Here is a 20,236-nt window from a genome sequence, read left to right as displayed (position 1 = left end):
ACCGACCGCCTCCACCTACGGCCAATACACCACCACCACCACCACCACCACCACCACATCCCACCCCGGGCAACGTACAAGGGTCCGTCTGCTGTCTGAGCCAGAGACAGTTCTATGGTATACCGGGATTTGTGTGGGGTATCAGAATCAGAAAGGATTACATTTTGACATATTTTATATTGTAAAATCAATATCAACACGTAATTCCTTGATGTCCTTTTAAAAGATAATGTGTGACAGATAGACTTTTGCTTCGTGTACGCTTGATTTAAAAGGCAAAATCTAACTGAAAAGACCTGAACATTGAAGTCCCTGAATGTTTTAAACTGATGTGTGCTGCCTGGCTCCGGTTTGAAATTACAAATAAAGTGACTCCCAAGACGGAAGCAAAACGTTTGAGTCGTGCGTTGAGAGCCAGAGAAGCTGTTTCTCTCACGCGGTGAGGGTGGGACGACCCTGGCCTGGTGATTACACTGAAACATACGCTCCAGCGGAGGAACAAATCCAGACTCCTGTCACAGCCAAGACTATTCTAAATATCTGGCAGCCCGAGACAGTTTTCACGGAGGGAAAGCGAGCGCCAGTCATGCAAAACAAAGGGTTCGCACACATGAGGATGCGCCAGGAACACCGAAACATCTTCCCAGAGGCGGGAAACAAACGAGAGCCACACACGACCAACACCCGCTGAACAATTACGCACGCACACACGGGCCGGGGGCCATTTTGGTTGTTCTTAATTATGATTGGCTTCCACAGGACATGTTATGTGAAGAGACTGAAGCCCAGCCTCAAGGTGGGTACACCTTATCTAGAAAGAGCCAGAAGCTTACACACACACACACACACACACACACACACACACACATAGGCATACACACTCAGACCCACAGAACAATGGAACAGACATTGTTAACACAAAAATGTGTAACACCAATAATACACAAGGCTGCTGTCAATCATCCCTGAGAGAGACCGACACACACAGACACACACACACACACACACACACACACCTAGAGAGAGGGAGAGAGAGACAGAGACAGAGCCAGAGACAGAGAGAGAGAGAGAGAGCGAGAGCGAGAGAGCGAGAGAGCGAGAGAGAGAGAGAGAGAGAGAGAGAGAGGGAGAGGGAGAGAGAGACCGGGAGAGGGAGGGGTGGGGGAGGGGGGGGTGTGGAGTCTGGTTCCTCCAGATATGCTCTCTCCATGGAAGCCAAAAAGGAAAGTGAATAAACATGAGGGAGTATGGAGTAGTACGACAACACCGCTTCAGAGAGAAGTACCGCTACTACAGCAGAGGGACCGCTGCGGGAGCATTTATGAATGAGATAATGAGGAGATCAGCTAATGAATGGAGTCAATAATTCAGTATTTACAGAAGGGAGGTGGAGAGGAAGGAAGGATGGAAGGAAGGAAGGGAGGAAGGAAGGAAGGAAGGGGGAAGGGAAGTGAGAGAGCAAAGAGGAAAGGAGGATAAGGCGCCATGTTGGGGGTCCTGGGTAATTGTGTAAGTGTGAAAAGTAATCGTCAGACAAAGACGGAGGATTTAGTAGTTATTCAAATGAGCCGACGCACAACGGCCCCCCAGCACTCTGCAGCTGCAGAGGCCCTCTTTACTACGATGTTTCCATACTTACAATTCTGCCCGTATGTGTCGTTGTCTGTGTGCGTCTGTGTGTGCGTGCACACGTGAGTGTGACTGTGTGCATCTGTGTTTGTATGTGTGTGTGTGTGTGTGTGTGTGTGTGTGTGCGTGTGCGTGCGTGCTGCCTCCTCTCTAACATAAGCACACAACATGTGCATCATCAAATTCCTCGATGCCTTCCCCCCCCCCCCCCGAGCTTCCAGAGTTCAGGAACGTGCGTCTGGGAGGAGGTGTTTGGGAATGTCGCCGTGGATCCGGTCCAGCAGACGTTCCTTCGCTAGCGGGGAGGTTCTGCTGGGAGGTGGGGGGAGAACACCAGAGACGCGTTGTTAAACCAATCCCTGAACTTGGCAGAACACGGCCCCGACGCTCCGCCGGTTGAGTTCATTAGTTTGTTCTCTTTGGGTTTTGGCCCCCGGGGGTGAGGAAGAGGAGGAGGAGGAGGAGGAGGAGGAGGAGGAAGAGGAGAACGGATTACTGGACTCCCCTTTAATGGTCGGACGAGGCTCCCCCGGTTCCCCCCGTCCCTCTAAGACCCAGCGTTTTCTCTCTGTCCGTGTTGCTTAATGACGTCCCCCGTTCACACCAGACTTCCGAGGTCGGGGCGCCGTGGAAACGGTAAATTGGTGGCCAGAGACCGGGGAGGGGAGACAGCCAACGCTATCGGCCTCTCCCCTCCCGCCTCACGTCTGACGGGGGAACACAACAGGAATGTCCAGGGGCCACACGCTTTCATCTCACTGGGAAAAAAAACTGCAGAAACCACTAAGGCCCCCCTGCCTGTGACCAGCCACTGTGATCTGTGATCCAATGGGGGGGGGGGGGGGGGGGGGAAACGGATTTGGAGCTGATCCTAACTTTGAAATACAATCAATTATTTAATACAGTGAGTTTTTATTTTTATTTTAAAAGCCCAGCATATATACAGATCTATGTTTGATTAATTTGGTCTGATCCATATCTCTTGGTGCTAGGGGGAGATGGTGCGTCGAAGACGATGAAAAACATAAAATCAATTTCATTGGAATTGATTAAGAGGAGATTCCATCCAACCTGCTGCTCTACTCAAGAGGATCTGGAATCGTCTGGCCCTCGTGGGGTCTGGAGAAGGAACCAAGATTCATAGATGTCTCTCAGAGTAAGAGAGGAACTTTTACACACACACACACACACACACACACACACACACACATACACAGATACAGACACATACTCATAGACACACACACACACACACACACACACACACATTATTGTTCATAGTTGTGCAGTGGATGGAACATTGGATGGTTTTACTGTAAGAAATAAAGCATCACACTGAGAAACACACACACACATACAGACACAGACACACACACACACACACACACACACACACACACACACACACACATACATATAATCATAGTTGTGTAGTGGAATTTATAAAAAGTAAAACATCAGACTGACATGTCCTTGTCCGTTTTATTCTCTTTTACTACTTTTGACAGGCTGGAGTCCCAGACAGATATCGTGAACAAAAGTATGTTTGTTAACAAACAGCTAGTTTAAATTATTGAACTGGTCTCTGCAACATCTTTCTTTAAACACCAATACATCCCTTCACCCCTGACACTGCTGAAACGATTCGTTGTTCAACAACACAACCATTGATTACGATGCGATCAATTTAATCTGTCAATTGCTTTAGTTATTAATCCAGTGAAAACACACACTTGCTGCTTATAGCTGGTTGTTAAGTCCGTTCTCTCTGCTGTTCCGAAGAACAAAATCAATACTAAAATGAATACTTTTGTCTTCGTCAAAGCAAGCTCCACTAAGACATCCCTCTGAGCTCCGGTTAACCCTGCAGGACATTTGTCATTTTATACGACGTTTCACAGCCCTTTCTCTTGCAGCCGCAAACCGCCACAGCTGAAGAGAGTGGTCCGACTTTCAGGAGCAATAAAACACAACAGTTGGAGCAGAAAGGGGGGGGGCTGGGGTCAGAGGTCAAAGTGAAAGGAAACAAGGGTTTTCTGCCGCTCCGGAATAGTCCGACCTCTTCCGTTTTGGAAGAAGAAAAAGACCCTGCCCCTGTCAATCACGCCCGCTGTAACCATCACCTGGAAACCATTCCAGACAAATTGCTTCTCTCCCTTTCGCCCTCCTTTTCATCAGCGGCGGTTTAGCGGCGGATCTGGGGCGGCCGTGCGGTGAGGCGCTACACGGGGCCGCGAGGCACTTAGAAAAGAAAAGAGGCTGGAACTTCCCAAACCATTCAATAGACGGCGGAACACAGCGAGCGCTCTGATTGGCTCCGTCTGCGACGCAGGCTGTCGGAAGCGGGGGTCTTTCCGGGGGTCGGAGGTCAGGGAACGAAAGCGCTTACAGTCCCAGGAATCGGAATTCCACGGAGCGGGACCGACACCTGTCAGGGTCTGAGTGATCGAGCGGACGTCACCGGCGGCATGCTCGGACAGACAGGAATGAGGGATTCTTTCCGTAACCGCCGTCTCGATTATGTGTGGAATCTCATTCATCTGCACGAGACAAGTAGGAGGAGAATGGCGGTTTTAACCCTCAATGTACTCACTGCTCTTTCTGATCACTCATTCTCCGTCTCTGCGTACCAGCCCCTCCCTCCCCTCCCCTCTCTGTCCTCCCTATCTCTCCACAGCAAATGTTTCTGAGAACACAATATCAGTGTTTCCCGCACATAGGCCAATGTGTGGCGCTGCGCCACAGATTGAACAACGAGCGCCACAAATTGATTCCACTTTTCTTTTTCTTTTTTTACTTGAACGCGATTTTTAAATGTAACTCCGCCAGCCCGTAATCGCGCCCCCCCCCCCAATCACCCCCCGTCCGCCCGCAACCCAATTCCCCCCCCCCCCCCCCATCAACAATTCCGTCCGTCCGCCCGCAACCCAATTCCCCCCGTCAACAATCCCGTCCGTCCGCCCGCCAACCCACTTTAACACTGAAGATGTTGAAAGAAATCCTCCTGAATTTGACATTTATAAAAATATATATATTTTGGACAACGGACCTAATTTCCAAGTGAGCCAGTGTGTTATTTATCATTGGAGACCGTTTTCAACACTTTCCATTCAGTCCTTCTATTTGCAGAGATCGCTGGTGCTAGGCTAGTCCAAGTCGATGGGAACTGCTAGCCTGCCAATAAAATCAGTCTTACCCACTCCACAGTACCCCCAAGGCAAATAAATTATAATGCCAGACTATCGATGTATATAGAATATGATGATATTGATAGAATAATGTTAGAAATAAAATTACCCTTGCATCGCATTGTATTTAGTTTATAATCCCTGTAGTTGGAAACAGGCTACGGCAGCGGCGGACTGATATTACCTGGAGACAGTGCGCTTCTCTGCTTACATTCTGCTGTAGTGAATTGGTTGCTACACCGGAGCAAAGTGAAATTCCGCCGCTGCTGAGAAAGTAGTCGCTCAAAATGTAATGCGATCATTGAGATACAAAGATAGTTAATTAATTCTAACATTATTCTAACAACACAGACATTTACATCGATAGTCGGGCGTTATAATTAAATCAAAATCAAATCAAATCAAATTGGTTTGCCTCGGTGTACTGTGGAGTGGGTAAAGCTGTTTTTATTGGCAGGCTAGCAGATCCCTGTCGACTTGCGCTAGCCTAGCAACAGTGATTTCTGCAACTAGAAGTATTGAATGAAACGTGTTGAAAACTGTCCAATGATAAATAACACACAGGCTCACTTGGGAATGAGGTCCGGTAGACTTTGGAATTTTCTGGGATTCGAGCACCTTAGCCTCTCTCTCTCTCTCTCCCATTTTGTCTTTTCGTATTTCAACCCAGAGCAAAGAAACACAGTTAAGCTCTGGAGGAGCAGTGGAGCTGGGCTCAGCTACGACCGGCATCACCTAACACGTTCGGTCCTGGGGGCACGGCACTCCAGGCCTTCAATGCTCCATCTCTCCTCCACCCATCACTCCGTCTCTCTCTCCACCCATCACTCCGTTTCTCCCTCCACCCACCGCCCCATCTCCCCTCTACCCATCGCCCCAACTCTCCTCCACCCATCTCATTCTCTCTCTCTCCCTCTACCCATCCCCTCAACTCTCCTCCACCAATCGCCCCAACTCTCTTCCACCCATCTCCCCGTCTCTCTCTCCCTCCACCCACCCACCCCCCCCCCCACCCACCCCTCCTCCACCCATCCCTGCTGGCTCTGAGATCTGATCAGCCGGGGCAGGATTGGGGGAAAGTTTTGGTTCAAATGTCCTGTGATTTAACACGCAGCAGCAGCAGCAGCAGCAGCAGTGAATGAGGTGAAGGTGGAGGTGGGGGTGGAGGCGGAGGGAGAGCCCAGTGGTGCCGAGCCGTGGCTGGGGGGCGGCTGACAGCTGCCCTGGGGGGTGAAGCTCTGCCTCTCTCATCTCATGGTCAGGAGGGGGGCGGGCGGGCGAGCGAACACTGCCCTTCAAAGATGAACGCTGTACCTGTACACCGGGGGGGGGCTCCTGCTGGCGTAGGGGGGGGGGTGGGGGGGGGGGGCAGAGGTGCCGGAGGGTGGTAGTCTAGTGGTTTGGGTGTTTGACTCTCCGCTGAAAGGTTGAGGGTTCAAAGCCCAGTGTCCGGCTGTAGACGTCCTCACGCGATCGGCTCCTCAGCCCTTCCTGCTCCTCAATAAGACGGATCATAACGCCAGCGGCTGCCCAGAGACTAAACAGAACAATAGCAGAGACGCCGGCGCAACCGAAGCTACCAGGCAATCTGTCGAGGTTAAGTAAACAAGGGATTCATTAAGTAAAGCCTTTTAAGAACCCTTTTAAGACGCGTTGGGCGCCCACGGAGTACACCACATCTCCGGTCTTAAGTACACCAGCAGGGTTTATGGGGGGGGGGGTTTATTGTGATTTGAATAACCACTCGACTGATTCTAACGCTCCTCTGCCGTCTTTTGCGGCGGTTGGAAATGGTGGTGAAGAAATAATGGCTTGTTGTGGAAAGGCGCTCAATCCCCAAACAATTACAACCGCCGACGGAACAATCAAACGGAGTCATTACCGCGGCGCGGCGCCGGAGCCAGTCCCAGATGATCTGGACTACAGCCGGCGGAGGCTAACACAGCTAGTGCTGGAAAACACTGCGCCGGGAGCTCTGAGGGAAGAAAGGGCTTCTGGGTCTTTTGGGAGGCAGCGTGAGGTTAGCATGTTGTGATGTCACAGCGCGGTGCTGGGAGTGGATTAACAATGGGGGGGGAACCTGAGCGATGAGAGGTGGTGGCGGGGGCGGGAGGGGTAATTAATGGTAATGTGCATTTAAAATATCTTCTCTAATGATGCTGAGGGTAATCAAATTGGGTTCAGTAATCAATAGGTCAATCTGATTAGAGAGGCATGCGTGTACGTGTGTGTGTGTGTGTGTGTGTGTGTGTGTGTGTGTGTGTGTGTGTGTGTGTGTGTGTGTGTGTGTGTGTGTGTGTGTGTGTGTGTGCGTGTGTGTGTGTGTGTATAAGTTCTTGCATGTGCTTGTGCATGTGTGTGTATGTGTGTGTGAGTGTATGTTCATGCCTGTGTTTGTGTGTGTGTGTGTGTGTGTGTGTGTGTGTGTGTGTGTGTGTGTGTGTGAGTGTGTGTGTGCCTGTGTATGTGTGTGAGCATGTGTGTTCATGTTTTTGTGCATGTGTGTGCATTTATATTCATGCCTGTGTGTGTCCATATCTGTATGTGTGATGTGTGTGTGTGTGTGTGTGTGTGTGTGTGTGTGTGTGTGTGTGTGTGTGTGTGTGTGTGTGTGTGTGGCTGTGTGTGTGTGGGAGGATGTGTGTCCATGCCTCTGTGTGTGTGTGTGTGTGTGTGTGTGGGAGGATGTGTGTCCATGCCTGTGTGTGTGTGTGTGTGTGTGTGTGTGTGTGTGTTAGTGAGTTAGTGAGTTGCCTTCTGAGTTTGTTCAGGCATGAAAGTGAGGCTCTCTGACCGAGCATTGATCTCAAGATCGATGGGTTTGCCTGAACGGAGCGCACAACTAACTGAATATCCAGCGACCTTTGACCTGTTCAAACCGTGACCTTTCTGCAGACGTCCTCCTCCTTAGAACATCAATCCACAGCCCGGCCCTTTAACTCCTGACCTCTAAATATGCAATAATATGCGGTCTGTGGTGTTTCTGCCTGAGATGGGCTGGAAGACTCAACGGTTTCTTTGGGGTACATTTTGAGGTCACTTGTATCGGTCCTATTCATGGTTGGCGGTTAAAATGATAACAAAAAGGTCATTATAGTCTACATGTGTCTGTGTTTGTGTGAATATCTGTGTGTCATCATGTGTGTGTGTTTGTGTGTGTGTGTGTGTGTGTGTGTATATCTGTGTGTCATCGTGTGTGTGTGTGTGTGTGTGTGTGTGTGTGTGTGTGTGTGTGTGTGTGTGTGTGTGTTTGCGAGTGTGTCTGAACAGGTGCCATGACCTGTGAACTCGTGGCCAAGGGGCAATTGTTATTAAAGCTGCTCCCCCCACCCCCCCCCTCCCCTCTCTCCCTCTCCCGCCCCCCCTCCCCCCTCCTCCACCACCAACAGCATCAGCAGGCATCAGCGCTCAGCAGGGGGTCATCGTGGAAACAAGCGTGGTAATCACTAAACACCCCCCCCCCCCTCCTCTCTTCATCCGCCCCCCCCCTTAACAACAGGATCCCAACAGCATACATCGCCTCCGTGTTCCCCCCGCTCGCTGGAACACCAAACACGCTCTTTATGTCTCCACCGCAGGCCGGAGGCAGATCTTCAGATAAAGTCGGCAGCGCTTCCGTCCGCAACAATCTCTCTGGTCGGCGACAACAGAAAGTCGAGACGAGTGATTACAGCCAACGTCTCCCGGATCACAGAGCAAACCAACGACGGGGTGAAAAAGTGGAGAAAGTAGAAGCCAATGTACGAAACGTAGCGTTAATCATGCATGACATCCATGGGAAGAACGCACAAAGAGGTGCGTTATCCTGTTTGCAAAACACGTTGATGCGTTAAATGTTATTTGTCTCGACGCTTTCGCTCTTTCCAAACCGCTAACATCGTAAAAATGCAGAGACAAAATGGGAGAAGGATTTTTGGTTCCGCATGTCAAGAGAGAAAAACGTGGACATATGTAACGGAGTGGGCGACACAATTCGGATCGTTCCAGAACAGCACGGCCAACAGCAGAGCCCTGCCAAGATGGCTGCCAGCGGGGAGCCGCCAAGAATGTCCCTCCTGCAGGAACCAAGAGCTGGACCTGTTCCATCACACAGGCTGAAGGTCTCTCTGGAGGAACGAGGAGACACAAGCTGACGGTCTCTCTGGAGTAACGAGGAGACACAGGCTGACGTCTCTCTGGAGGAACTAGGAGACACAAGCTGACGGTCTCTCTGGAGTAACGAGGAGACACAGGCTGACGGTCTCTCTGGAGGAACTAGGAGACACAGGCTGACGGTCTCTCTGGAGGAACTAGGAGACACAGGCTGACGGTCTCTCTGGAGGAACTAGGAGACACAGGCTGACCTGAGACCTCTTCCACCACACAACCCGAGCATTCAACACCTCTGCCTGAATGAACGAGAAGGTGGACTACTTCTACTACTACTAGTACTACAACTACTACTACTACAGAAACTATAACTACTACTGCTACTGCTGATACAACTACAACTACTACAGATCCTACGCCACTACTACTACAGCTAATACAACTTCTAGAGATACGATAACTACTACTAATACTACCACTACAGTGCCTACTACTACTACTACTACTACAGATACAACAACTACTATCACGGAGGAGGAGGAGGAGGAGGAGGAGGAGAAAGAGGGAGAGGAGAGGGAGACAGTAGCATAGGAAACTGGAGACAAGAAACTGTGAAGTATTTTGTGTCAGATTGTGGATTGGGGGGAGGGTCTCTGTATCTCCTCCTGCGCCGTTTCATCTTCCACTTAAATTCTCCATCGAGTCCAGACACACACACATACACACACACACACACACACACACACACACACAGACACACTCGTGCGCGGTGGAGTAGATACAGTTTCCTCGCCGGCTGGTCCTGATGACCCCCTGAGCTCATTAGCTGCCTGGAGTCGGGAGGAGAAGCCGACGGAGGGATGACAGGTCCATTGAAGAAAGGTTATCAAAGGAAGACGCATCGCGGACCCTCCCCTCGCAGCCGTCATCCGTGACGGAGAGCGCTCCTCATTAGCGCCGACGCTACACTCATCACTGTCACCCTGTAAAGACCGCTTTCATAGCGCTGATGAGGCTTAGCCACCGCTCTGCCAATCAGCCCGCAGTGCCTAAATTCTGCCTAATCGGTAGGATATAATACCCCAGGTTGGCTGGCAGTGATGGGCAGCGGGCAAGACCCCGCTTGCAGCCGCAGCTGTCAGTTTAGCGGTGTCTTCCGCGTGCGTGCGCAAGTGTATGGACGGATGTAAAGTGTTGGTATGACTCCCTGACCCCTGGGTGTAGCTAACCCCCCCCCGGCAGGCAGGGATGCGCTCTCTGAACGTCGGTTCCCCCCGTTGGGGATACGCGAGCGCCACAGCGGTGACGGAGACGAGCTGAAGGAGAGACACGCGAACGCGGCGGTTTCACATGATCAGACGCACACACACCAAGCTGTCAGCTTTATTGTCGGCTGCTCGGTTACTCCGACTCAGGGAGTAGTGGGAACTGGGAAGGCGGGTTTTAACTTAATTTGTGAAACTTGAAATGCACTGAATTGGTACAGGGTTGGCTCAGGAGGTAGACCTCTTGTATCCAACAGGTTGCTAGTGTGATCCCCGGCTCCTCCCAGCCGAATGACGAGTTGTCTCTGAGCGACGCACCTAACCCCAACTGCTCCCGACGAGATGGCTGTCGACATGTGTGGCTGACTCCGCTGTCGGTGTGTGAACCGCTGGTATGTCGCTTTGGATAAAAGGGTGCAAGCGGATCCAGACCATCACGTGCTGACCACATGGACTAGTTTGAGGTTTGCAGTGGAGGATCCATCCAGGGATGCATAATAAGGGCCTGGAAGAGGAGAAATCCCCTCACACCCTGATCTCATACTCATTCACTCATCCTCTAATAAGCACCACTCGGACCATGAAAAAGAAACGTTTCCCCAAAGAAACGTGTGAAACCATCGATCTGAGCTCAACGGACTCAGCAGGAACCCTTCTAGACCCGGGATGTGTGGAGTACGGAGAACCCGGTGTGATGTAGGATGATGAACCACGCCGTGGTTCCTGGGTGACTAACGGCGGGTTGTAGATGTTTTATGCAGCGACGGAGAGACCCACTTAGGTAAATGGAGACGGTGTGCGCGGTGGTTGTGGTGAGAAATATTTGTATGGAGACACAGTTTTTTATAATAAATCTGGGGCGTGTGTGATTGTAAGGTATGGGCTGCCCTGAAACCAGCCAACGCACGCACGCACGCACGCACGCACACACACACACACACACACACACCGGAGCAGCAAACAAAGACCAGGCGAACACACATGTAACATGTGGTGTGTGAAATATAGGCCATGTAAATCACTCATACACACATCTACATACACCATAAAACACACACACACACACACACAGATAAGATAACAGACAAATTCAAAGACATACACAATCACACTCACACAAAACACAATTTTATTTATTTATATTTGTTGCTTTCATCAAACGGATACACAGACAACAAAGGATTAGACACACAATAGGAGCAACAGACAAGCACACACAAACAAAATCACACAAAAGAAACACAACATTCAAACAAACACACAAAACCCCACACACATACAAAATAACACAAAATAACACAACAACACATAAAAACAGACACATTCAGACACACACAAACACATCTCTCTCTCTCTCTCTCTCTCAAACAAAGAATCATTACAACTCTCATGCACCGATTCATTCACACACCAATGATGCAAAGCCCTCTGACATTCACATCCTGACCTGTTGACTGCAGAACATTTAGTGAGGACAGTCGAACAGGAATCAGGTCGGTGACACAGAGTCACCGGCGACTCAAGAAAAGCACAGCCCTCAGCTGTCGACTGTAAACGGACTGCATTTATACAGCGCTTTTCTGACCAGTGGCCACTCAAAGCGCTGTACAATAGTGACTATCATTCACCGACGGCGGTGTCAGCCACGCAGGGCGACAGCCAGCTGGTCTGGAGCAGTTAGGGTGAGGTCTTTTTTGCTCAGGTACCCCTCCACACTCAGCACAAGGGATCGAACTAGCAACCTTCCGGTTACCAGCAAACTCGCTCTACTGCCTGAGCCACATGCCCCAGGTCCAGTAAACACGGTCTCCCTGCTTGAGAACCCACTTTGAGTTTCCATCGTCAGCACTTTGCAGAGCTTGGCAGCCGCGAGCCGAATGAGGTCCAAATATTTGAACTTTTAAAACGCATATCGGAGCCCTGGGAACAATTCTGCACTCTAATGGAACGTTTAAAACAATGGCCAGTAAAGGGATTCGAGGGAGACGGAGAATCCAATAAACTATTTTAAACACCACATCGCCCAGCGTGCCAAAGCTGTTGTCAGATGGAGCTTGTTCTCTGGGAACATGTTGGCTAGGTGTAGCCTTGTGTGGTTGGGTGTTGGTGTTTGTTGTTGCAGTGCTCAAACACCTACAAACACCTTGAGAGTCTGCAACTCCAGTCAGTTTAGGTTGTGTTTCATTCAGGGGCGTGTCCAGGAGGGGGCCAGGTGTGCCCCCCCCCCACCCCCCCAAAAATACCCATCCAAACCCACCCCCCCCCTACAAAATCGGACGCTTGATTTAAACTCCTCAATCAAAACCAGGATGTGAGACAGGCCCAGCAAACACTGCTAAAGGAACGTTATGTACACATCACCACATGACCTTTAGAAGGAGACAAGGTCGTTTCCTCAATTAGCGGTTAATGAGGAGTTATCCTGCGCCACTCCTGGCCCGCTAAACCCGGGCACACGCCACTGCTTTGACGACATCACGCAACCACACCGCAGTCGACCTACCGACTCTTTCAGGTTCCAACGCCCACACCCCTCACCCCTCCTCGACAGGGGTCTACTGAAGACCCCGTCCTTCTGCTCCGTGACCTTCTAACCAAACTCAGACCGTCGCCAACCTTCAGAGACTCCCTGTGTTTCCCTAGCGACCGTATCCCGGTCCCCGCGGCGACGTCGACACCTTGAGGCGAAGTGCTCCGAATGCTCCATCCCCGTTCGCAGAGCGACGGCACCACGTGAGACGGTAAACAACTTTCTACCGCCGGTTTCCCTCACAGCTGGCGTGGTTTTAATGAGGGATTAAACACGGCCAGCTGCCTTCAACACACACAGACGTGTTTCTACTATTAAGCAACTTCCGGTGTGCGCTGGTGTTTGGGGTAATCGCTTAATAGCACGAGCACGCAGGGACGAGCGCTGCTCAGGGGATTCTGCGCTCGCGCTTGTGTGTTCTGCAGTCGAGACACCAAGGGGAAGGTAGGAAGACGTTGGCTGTATTGGGTATTCACTAGGGATGCACCGAAATGACAATTCTTGGCCGAAACCGAAAACCGAAAATGAGGAAACCAAGGCCGAAAACCGAAACACCGAAACACCGAAATAAATTATTATGCCAATTATTAGTAGGCCTACCATTGCATTTATAGCTATGACTGTGTACTAACCTCACTAAAATCAAGCCATTGCAATTCAAAGAATAAATCAATTACAATTATTAAAAGTATAAAAATATTTATTTAGCACTGAAAAAACAACAACACCGTTTTCCGTTTTGCACTTTGCGGACGGTCCCTAAGCTCGCGGATGATAGCCGACAGCTCGTAGAAGCTGTCGGCACTTTGTGGACGGTCCCTAAACTCGCGGCTGATAGCCGACAGCTCATAGAAGCTGTCTCATAGCGAGCCGTCGCTAAAGACGGCTCGTTTGGATGAAAACAAGGTTGTAGCTGGATGTTGGCGCAGAGGCGCTTATCAAGACAAGCGTGTGCTGGCCGCGGTTTTTGTTTGCGTCGTCACTATTTCCTGTTTCGGCCGTGTTGTTTCGGTGATAAAAGTGTTTCGGCCGAAAGCCGAAAATGCGCTTTTGGGCCATTTTCAGCCGAAAATTTTCGGTGGCCGAAATTTCGGTGCATCCCTAGTATTCACAGCCCATAATACTGTGATCCAAAGCGCGGAGCGAAACGGACAACCCCAGTCCAGGTCCGGTGTTCTAGCGGTGTGAACAGAGCTGGCTCAGGAGGTTAAGGTGAAGGCTCGGAGAATACCTCTATTAGGAGAGAGAACTGCCTAATACCGGTCTGTGTTACCCACAAATCGTTTGTGTGCAACATCATCTCTGTTTTTTGTGGTAAATCTGTGAAAAAGTCGGACCACTCAGACGTTGTTTTCTCCCACTGGAGAACGTATTCCAGAGCGAAGAGGTCAACGGTCAAACTCTCCCGCAATTTGTATCTGCAGGAACGGGTTTGATGCTGCAGTCTGCATTAAGTGTGAAGCAGAACTTGTGTTGTAGTAGAGAACCAAGCCTGGTGGTTTCCCTCTAAGCCTTACAAGACCCAAGGAACCACCTCACAGAACCAACATCATGACCGCAGGACCAAACCCTCTGAAAGGGGGGAGCAGAGAGGAACCACCTCACAGAAGAAACAACATGACCACAGGACAGACCCGCTCTGTAAGGGGGGGAGGAGATAGGAAGAACCTCAGAGAAGCAACAACATGACCACAGGACAGACCCCGCTCTGTAAGGAAGGAGAGCAGAGAGGAACCACCTCAAAGAACCAACAACATGGACCGACCCGCTCTGTAAGGGAGGAGCAGAGAGGAAGTACCTCATGGAACCAACAACATAACCACAGGGCCGACCCACTCTGCGAGGGAAGAGAGCAGAACTCCTCAGCAGGTCTGAGTGTCACTGCCAAACTGTGAGCCAGCCCAGCCTTTACTACAGGGAACCACGACCTCCACTAATCACATAGCCTGCTCTCTCTCTCTCTCGCTCTCTCCCCCTCCCTCTCTCTCTCCTCCTCTCTTCCTCCTTCTCTCTCTCTCTCTCTCTCTCTCTCCCTTCTCCATCTCTCTCTCCCTCTCTCTCTCTCTCTCCCCCTCTCTTCCTCCTTCTCTCTCTCTCTCTCGCTCTCCCTTCTCCATCTCTCTCTCCCTCTCTCTCTCTCTCTCTCTCTCTCTCTCACCACCCCTCCCACCCCCTCCCTCCCTCCCTTCCTTGCCCAGTATGCCCGCCAGTTATGGATATGTTGAGGAACAATTAGGATTAGCGCTAACTGCTCTCGCTCTGGGGGGGAAACACAATGAGATATAATACCCCCCGGCCTCCCATCACAACCATGTGGTGGTTATACTCCTGTATATGGATTACCAACAGTAATTGTCCATTATATTCTGAGACCATTTTGCTTTTGAATTACAACTGCAGTTTAGTTCAATACATAATTTCACACACGAGTGAGTAATCCAATATTTAATGTCTGACATGTTTAGTTGATAACTATACTAAATGGATAACTGTTTTCAGAACGGCGCCCTTTGTAAACCATTTTAATATGCTTTAAATCATAACTTTCCATTAGTCGTGATAAGGATAGACAGGTCCCCCCAAACCGCCTGAACACAAACTCAATTATTCACACACTTCCACACACAGCAGAATATGAAGTCTTGTCGCCTTCAAACAACGCGTTTGAAGCCATCAGTTGCTGACCCTGGTCGAGTGGAGGACAGAATCAGGGTTGGAACTGTTGGCCCAATAAGTGGACAATCAGGACCAGCGTTAGTTTACAGCTGTCAAAAGACCGTACGCCAGCAGCATGGACAGCAACGCTTGCTCAGGGGCCACGCTGACTCAGGGGCCAGGTTGGGCCAGGGGCCACGCTGGCTCAGTGGCTCAGGGGCCACGAATCGATGTTTGGAGAGCGGAGACAAATCAGGGCGCAATGGTATCATCAGTGAAATGAAGAGGTCAGAGAACCCTTTTATCTCTCCTTCAGCCTGGTTTATCTTCACCTTTTGGTGAAACAGTGTTTCTATCACATTAAGCGGCAATAGACGTTAACCCGCCGGTTCACCGTCAGAGGTGTGGAAGCAACTCGTACCTGAACAGATGTGAAGGAACGCCAGAAGGTGGGAGACTCCGAGGAGCCCCCGACGCATCATCCCGGAGCGGTGGGGAGCCGGGAGACGGGTGGTTAATGTCCCCAGGCCGGTGGAAACTGGTTTTGTCCCCAGTCCGGTGTGAAAGTGGTTTTGTCCTCCGCGCCTCAATCCAAATCCTCCGCGCCCGTTTTCAACTCACTCCAGTTAAACCAGTCTCTCACACCAGTCCCCCCACATCGAAATGAATAACACAGCTTCAAACTATCTGGTTCTTTAGCTGACTTGGCAGTTAAGTTGACTTCAGACCCGTTCAGCGCGTAGACCTTCACGGGCTGTCCCGTTCCCGGAGATTACGCGGCGGTCTAAACTTCGTCTCCCGCAAACCAGGCGGAATCCTACGGCGCTCCGACCTCAGCGGGGGGTCGAGTGGACTGAGGGTCGTCCTCACACTAAACCCTGGACCGGTTAACAGAGCAACCGAGGCGGTAATCCAGTTCCCACCGCTAGCACCAGTGTGTAGTGAGAGTGGAGCTCTCCTCTGTGAGCTGGGAGTGGGGGGAGACGGAGGGAGGGAGGGAGCGCTGGTTGAGGGAGAGCATGTGTGATAGTATTTCTCTCTCTCTCTCTCTTCTCTCCATCCAGTCAGACGCTCATCTGGTTGGAGGATGAGGTCGTTTTACGCATGGTTCATTCACAGAAACAAAAATCTGCGGACCAGATCGTCTGATTGTTTCAACACACGCAGAAACACTTTCGTAATGCTGAGGGTTCACCTTCATCATGAGGTTGAAGGGCAATTAGTCGAATTGACCTTTACGCATGTTTTGGTGTTTGGAGTCTTTTGGTGTTGATTCGACTTTTCATTGGAAATGACAAAATCGAGAATGTGGTTTCCACTGCTACTGCTAGTTTGCAAACCTAACCTTTTATAACGGCTTAATTTCAAGCTTTAAAGGAGACCCGAAGATGCACGTTTCTAGATCTCCTTCTTGTCTCATAAACAATCTTCATTTTACTTGCCTTATGACCTATCTTCATTATTAAGTAATAAAGAGGCTAATGCAGAATAATATTAATGTATAACAATAGGTATCCACAGATACTCTGGGAATACCTGACAAATACGGACAAAGCTCAACAATTTGTTTCTGTGTTGTCAGTTATCCGTTTGCTGTCAAACGGACGCGACATTCGCACCAGTTCGATGGCGCCCTCTACCGGCAGTGGTGAGGAAATACAGAGACGGAGAAAATGTAATACAAAATAATATATTCTATAAAATCGATGATCGGTAATACAATGTTTACACCGTGGATCTTGCTTCTCTATCGTTGTGATGACACAATGATTTACAATAGATATGATGTTGCATATCGGGCGGAATAGTTGAGGTGTTCACAGCTTATTGAAACCAACAGTTGTTGGTCTGAACCACAGAACCTGCAGACTAACCCGAAGGTGTCCTCGATCAAGTGGCCTTTAGACCCCTACCTGCTGCCCAATCACATGTTTTAAATCGATTCACTTTCAGTGACTTTGAATATATGTATCTGCTGAATTAATAAATAGTAAAAGTAATAAACATGGTCTTAGTATCCCAAAATATCAATAACACCACAAAAATTACTTTTTTTTACAAAGCTATAATCCAGTCAAACAAACAGAATGGTCCTACATATCCTCAGTAGAGCAGCAGTGAGAGTAGAGAGAGTAGAGAGTATACAGTAGTTACAGTAGTTACAGTAGTTACAGTAGTTGGATAACTCATAATAAACCCAGCAGGACCCCCGGTTTGCTCATGGGCGGTGGGATCAGGGTTCAGAGGTGGTTTCGTGGCAGCGGTGGTCCCAGAGACCCTGCAGCTCATTCCTACTCAAACGTCTCCTCTCCCAGGAGACCCCGCAGAGCCCAGCGTGGTTCGTCTTCTAGCGGTCAGGCACTGGGTTTGATTCCCAACCACCGCAACCTCTAACATCCAGCCCTCCTAGCCCTGCCACTGCCAGGAGGCTGGTGAGAGGGTTAGGTGGGAACGCTGTCCGCTCCGTGGTCAAACCCGCACTCTGCCGAAGAGCGTTACCAAACCAGCTCTACTGACTGATGGAAGGTCCTGCATGTTGATGTGCACCGCCGTAGAAAAGACCAAAGAGCAAAGACACCGAATGCAAAGGAGCGTGTGGATGACGTCTGGAATCCGACAACAAAACACATCCTGTGGGCGGTAATTAAAACATCATGTATGTTTTCAGTTCTAAAATGAAAGTACTTTAAAATCCCAGATGGAAAAGTCTGATGTCACAGCAGGACAGGGACAGTGAAAAGAGACAACGTGACAGCAAAAAGGTACAAAACGTAAACCACAGAAACATAACTTTATACGCTAAACGAGAAGCAGCAGTTGTTTCAAACATGTGGAACATTCCCACACCAGAAAAGCATTTTTCAAAAGCGACGTTGTACGTTGTACGTGCGTTTCGAATGTACTTGTGTCTGTGTGTCTCTAAATATTTCACTCGCTCGTTTCATTCCAGAAGCTCAGCTGGATATATTTTGGGGGGTTATTTTATACGGGGGGAATATAAAAAAAAAGAACAAAAACATCAGAAAACGAGAAAAGCTCCGCCGTGCTTCTCCTTTCATCTCGCTGTGTGCTCTGTGATTGGCCGCCCGGGGGGGGGGGAACCGACCCCAGGTACTCTCTGCTCTCCAAACTGCTCGGCTCCTTTCAGGTTTCATCTCTCGCTCGCTGCTTTATTCCGCCTCGCAGGAAACCACACTCACTCCACACGTGTAGTCTGAATTCTGAATCACTGAATTCAGGGAATCACTTGAATTCAGGGGTAGAGTTTGCCTCGTGTGTGTCGCTTCATGATATTGGTTTATTAATTAACAATGAATGTTCATTTGTTAATGCAGGAATAAGCATTATTATACAGCATTAGGTTTGTGGATTAGGTTCAGGATTACAATGTATAGGGTTAGGGAATCTTAGTTGATATTATCTTAGTTAACATGAACATCATTATCTCAGTTGACATTATCTTAGTTGACATGACCACCATTATCTTAGTTGACATGAACACCATTATCTTAGTAGACATGTACACCATTAGTTAACGTAAATACAATTAGTAAATGATTACTAGACCATTAGTTGACTGTAAATTCACTGCTAGGTAATGCTTTTAACTGCATTAACAAATGCATATATATTTTAAATAATGTTATCGTGAAGTGTCTCCAGCATGTTGTGAGAAGGAGATGATTGTTGATTGAATATTTGCAGATTTATCCAGAACGACAGACAGTGTTTCGTAGAAACATTCAGCAGCCTACAGACTGTTGGGGTTAAAAAAAAACACAACCTTTCAGCAGGGAGCACACTAACCACCATCCTTATTCTGGAATGACCAACACAAGCAACACATGAATAATGAATGGTTGAAAAAGTGTGTGTGATGTGTGAACACACTCCCCCCCCTCCCCCAAAACACTCCCCCACATTTCACCTCCCCTTCTTCGGACATGTTCTCTAACTCCATCTGCTCTGCTCTCATCCCTTTCTCCATGACAACCATGTTGTTGACCCCCAAGGTCCTCCCCCCTCCTCCCCCCTCCTCTCTCCTCGTAGCTCGCAGTCAAGGCCATTTCCCGCTCTCTCCCTCTCTGACATCGTCTGGAGCGATCAGCCAATCCCTCGCCATGTCTCCACCGTTCACAACAACAAGATGGCCGCCCCCTCCGTCTCGCCCTCCCGTCCCCCCTCCCCCCCTCCCATCCCCCCCTCTCCCCCTCCCGTCCCCCCCCTCCCGTCCCCTACCTGGCCTCACAGGTTACTATTCCTTTCATCTCCTCGTCTTTTCCTGCACAACGACAGCCGCTACCAAAGTCTGCTACGGCCCCCTCCACTCTCTCCTCTCTCCTCCCCCCCTCCTCCCTCCCCCCTCATCCCCTCTCCCTCCTCCCCCCCCCCCCCCCCCCCGTCCTCTCCTCCACTCCCTCCATTCTCTCCTCCGCCCCTCCCTCCACTCCCCGCCTCGCCTCCTCGCTTCCCTCCTCCCTCCTCCCTCGCTCCACTCTCTCCTCCCCTCCCCTCCCCTCCCCCCCCCCCCCCCCCCCCTCATCCACCCCTCCATGTTCACAGCAGGGAGGGAAAGAAACGTTTTGTAATCAAAGCAAAGAAATAAAATAAAAACCCCGGGCTTCGTACTGGGAGGAAAGAAAAGCAGCCACCAGCGAGTCTTTCATCTCGGGGTCGGTGATAAAGCGCGACCAATAGGGGCCCCTCTCATTTGGAGCCATGGAAGAGATTCTGTGGTGGGGGGGGGGGGGGGGGGGGGGGGGGGGGGCAGGAACGCGGTTCATTCCATTTTCTGCTTTTATTTTGTATTCCTTTCCCCCCCAGACTCCATTTTGCGCGGGGAATCTTGTTACGTTTCATCAGGGCCGCTGTGATCTGTG

The 20,236-nt window shown here is 50.0% G+C and overlaps 1 protein-coding gene across 1 annotated transcript in view; it reads right to left on the bottom strand.

The window, feature by feature from the left end:
- LOC311353860 (roundabout homolog 1-like) overlaps positions 1-20,236 on the bottom strand; it is a 56,210-nt gene that overhangs the window by 32,167 nt on the left and 3,807 nt on the right. The gene's annotated exons all lie outside the window — the stretch shown is intronic.

This window comes from Micromesistius poutassou (genome assembly GCF_964030765.1).
Source record: "Micromesistius poutassou genome assembly, chromosome: 10".
Taxonomy (NCBI): Eukaryota; Metazoa; Chordata; class Actinopteri; order Gadiformes; family Gadidae; genus Micromesistius; species Micromesistius poutassou.
This window is presented reverse-complemented; position numbering and strand designations above follow the sequence as displayed.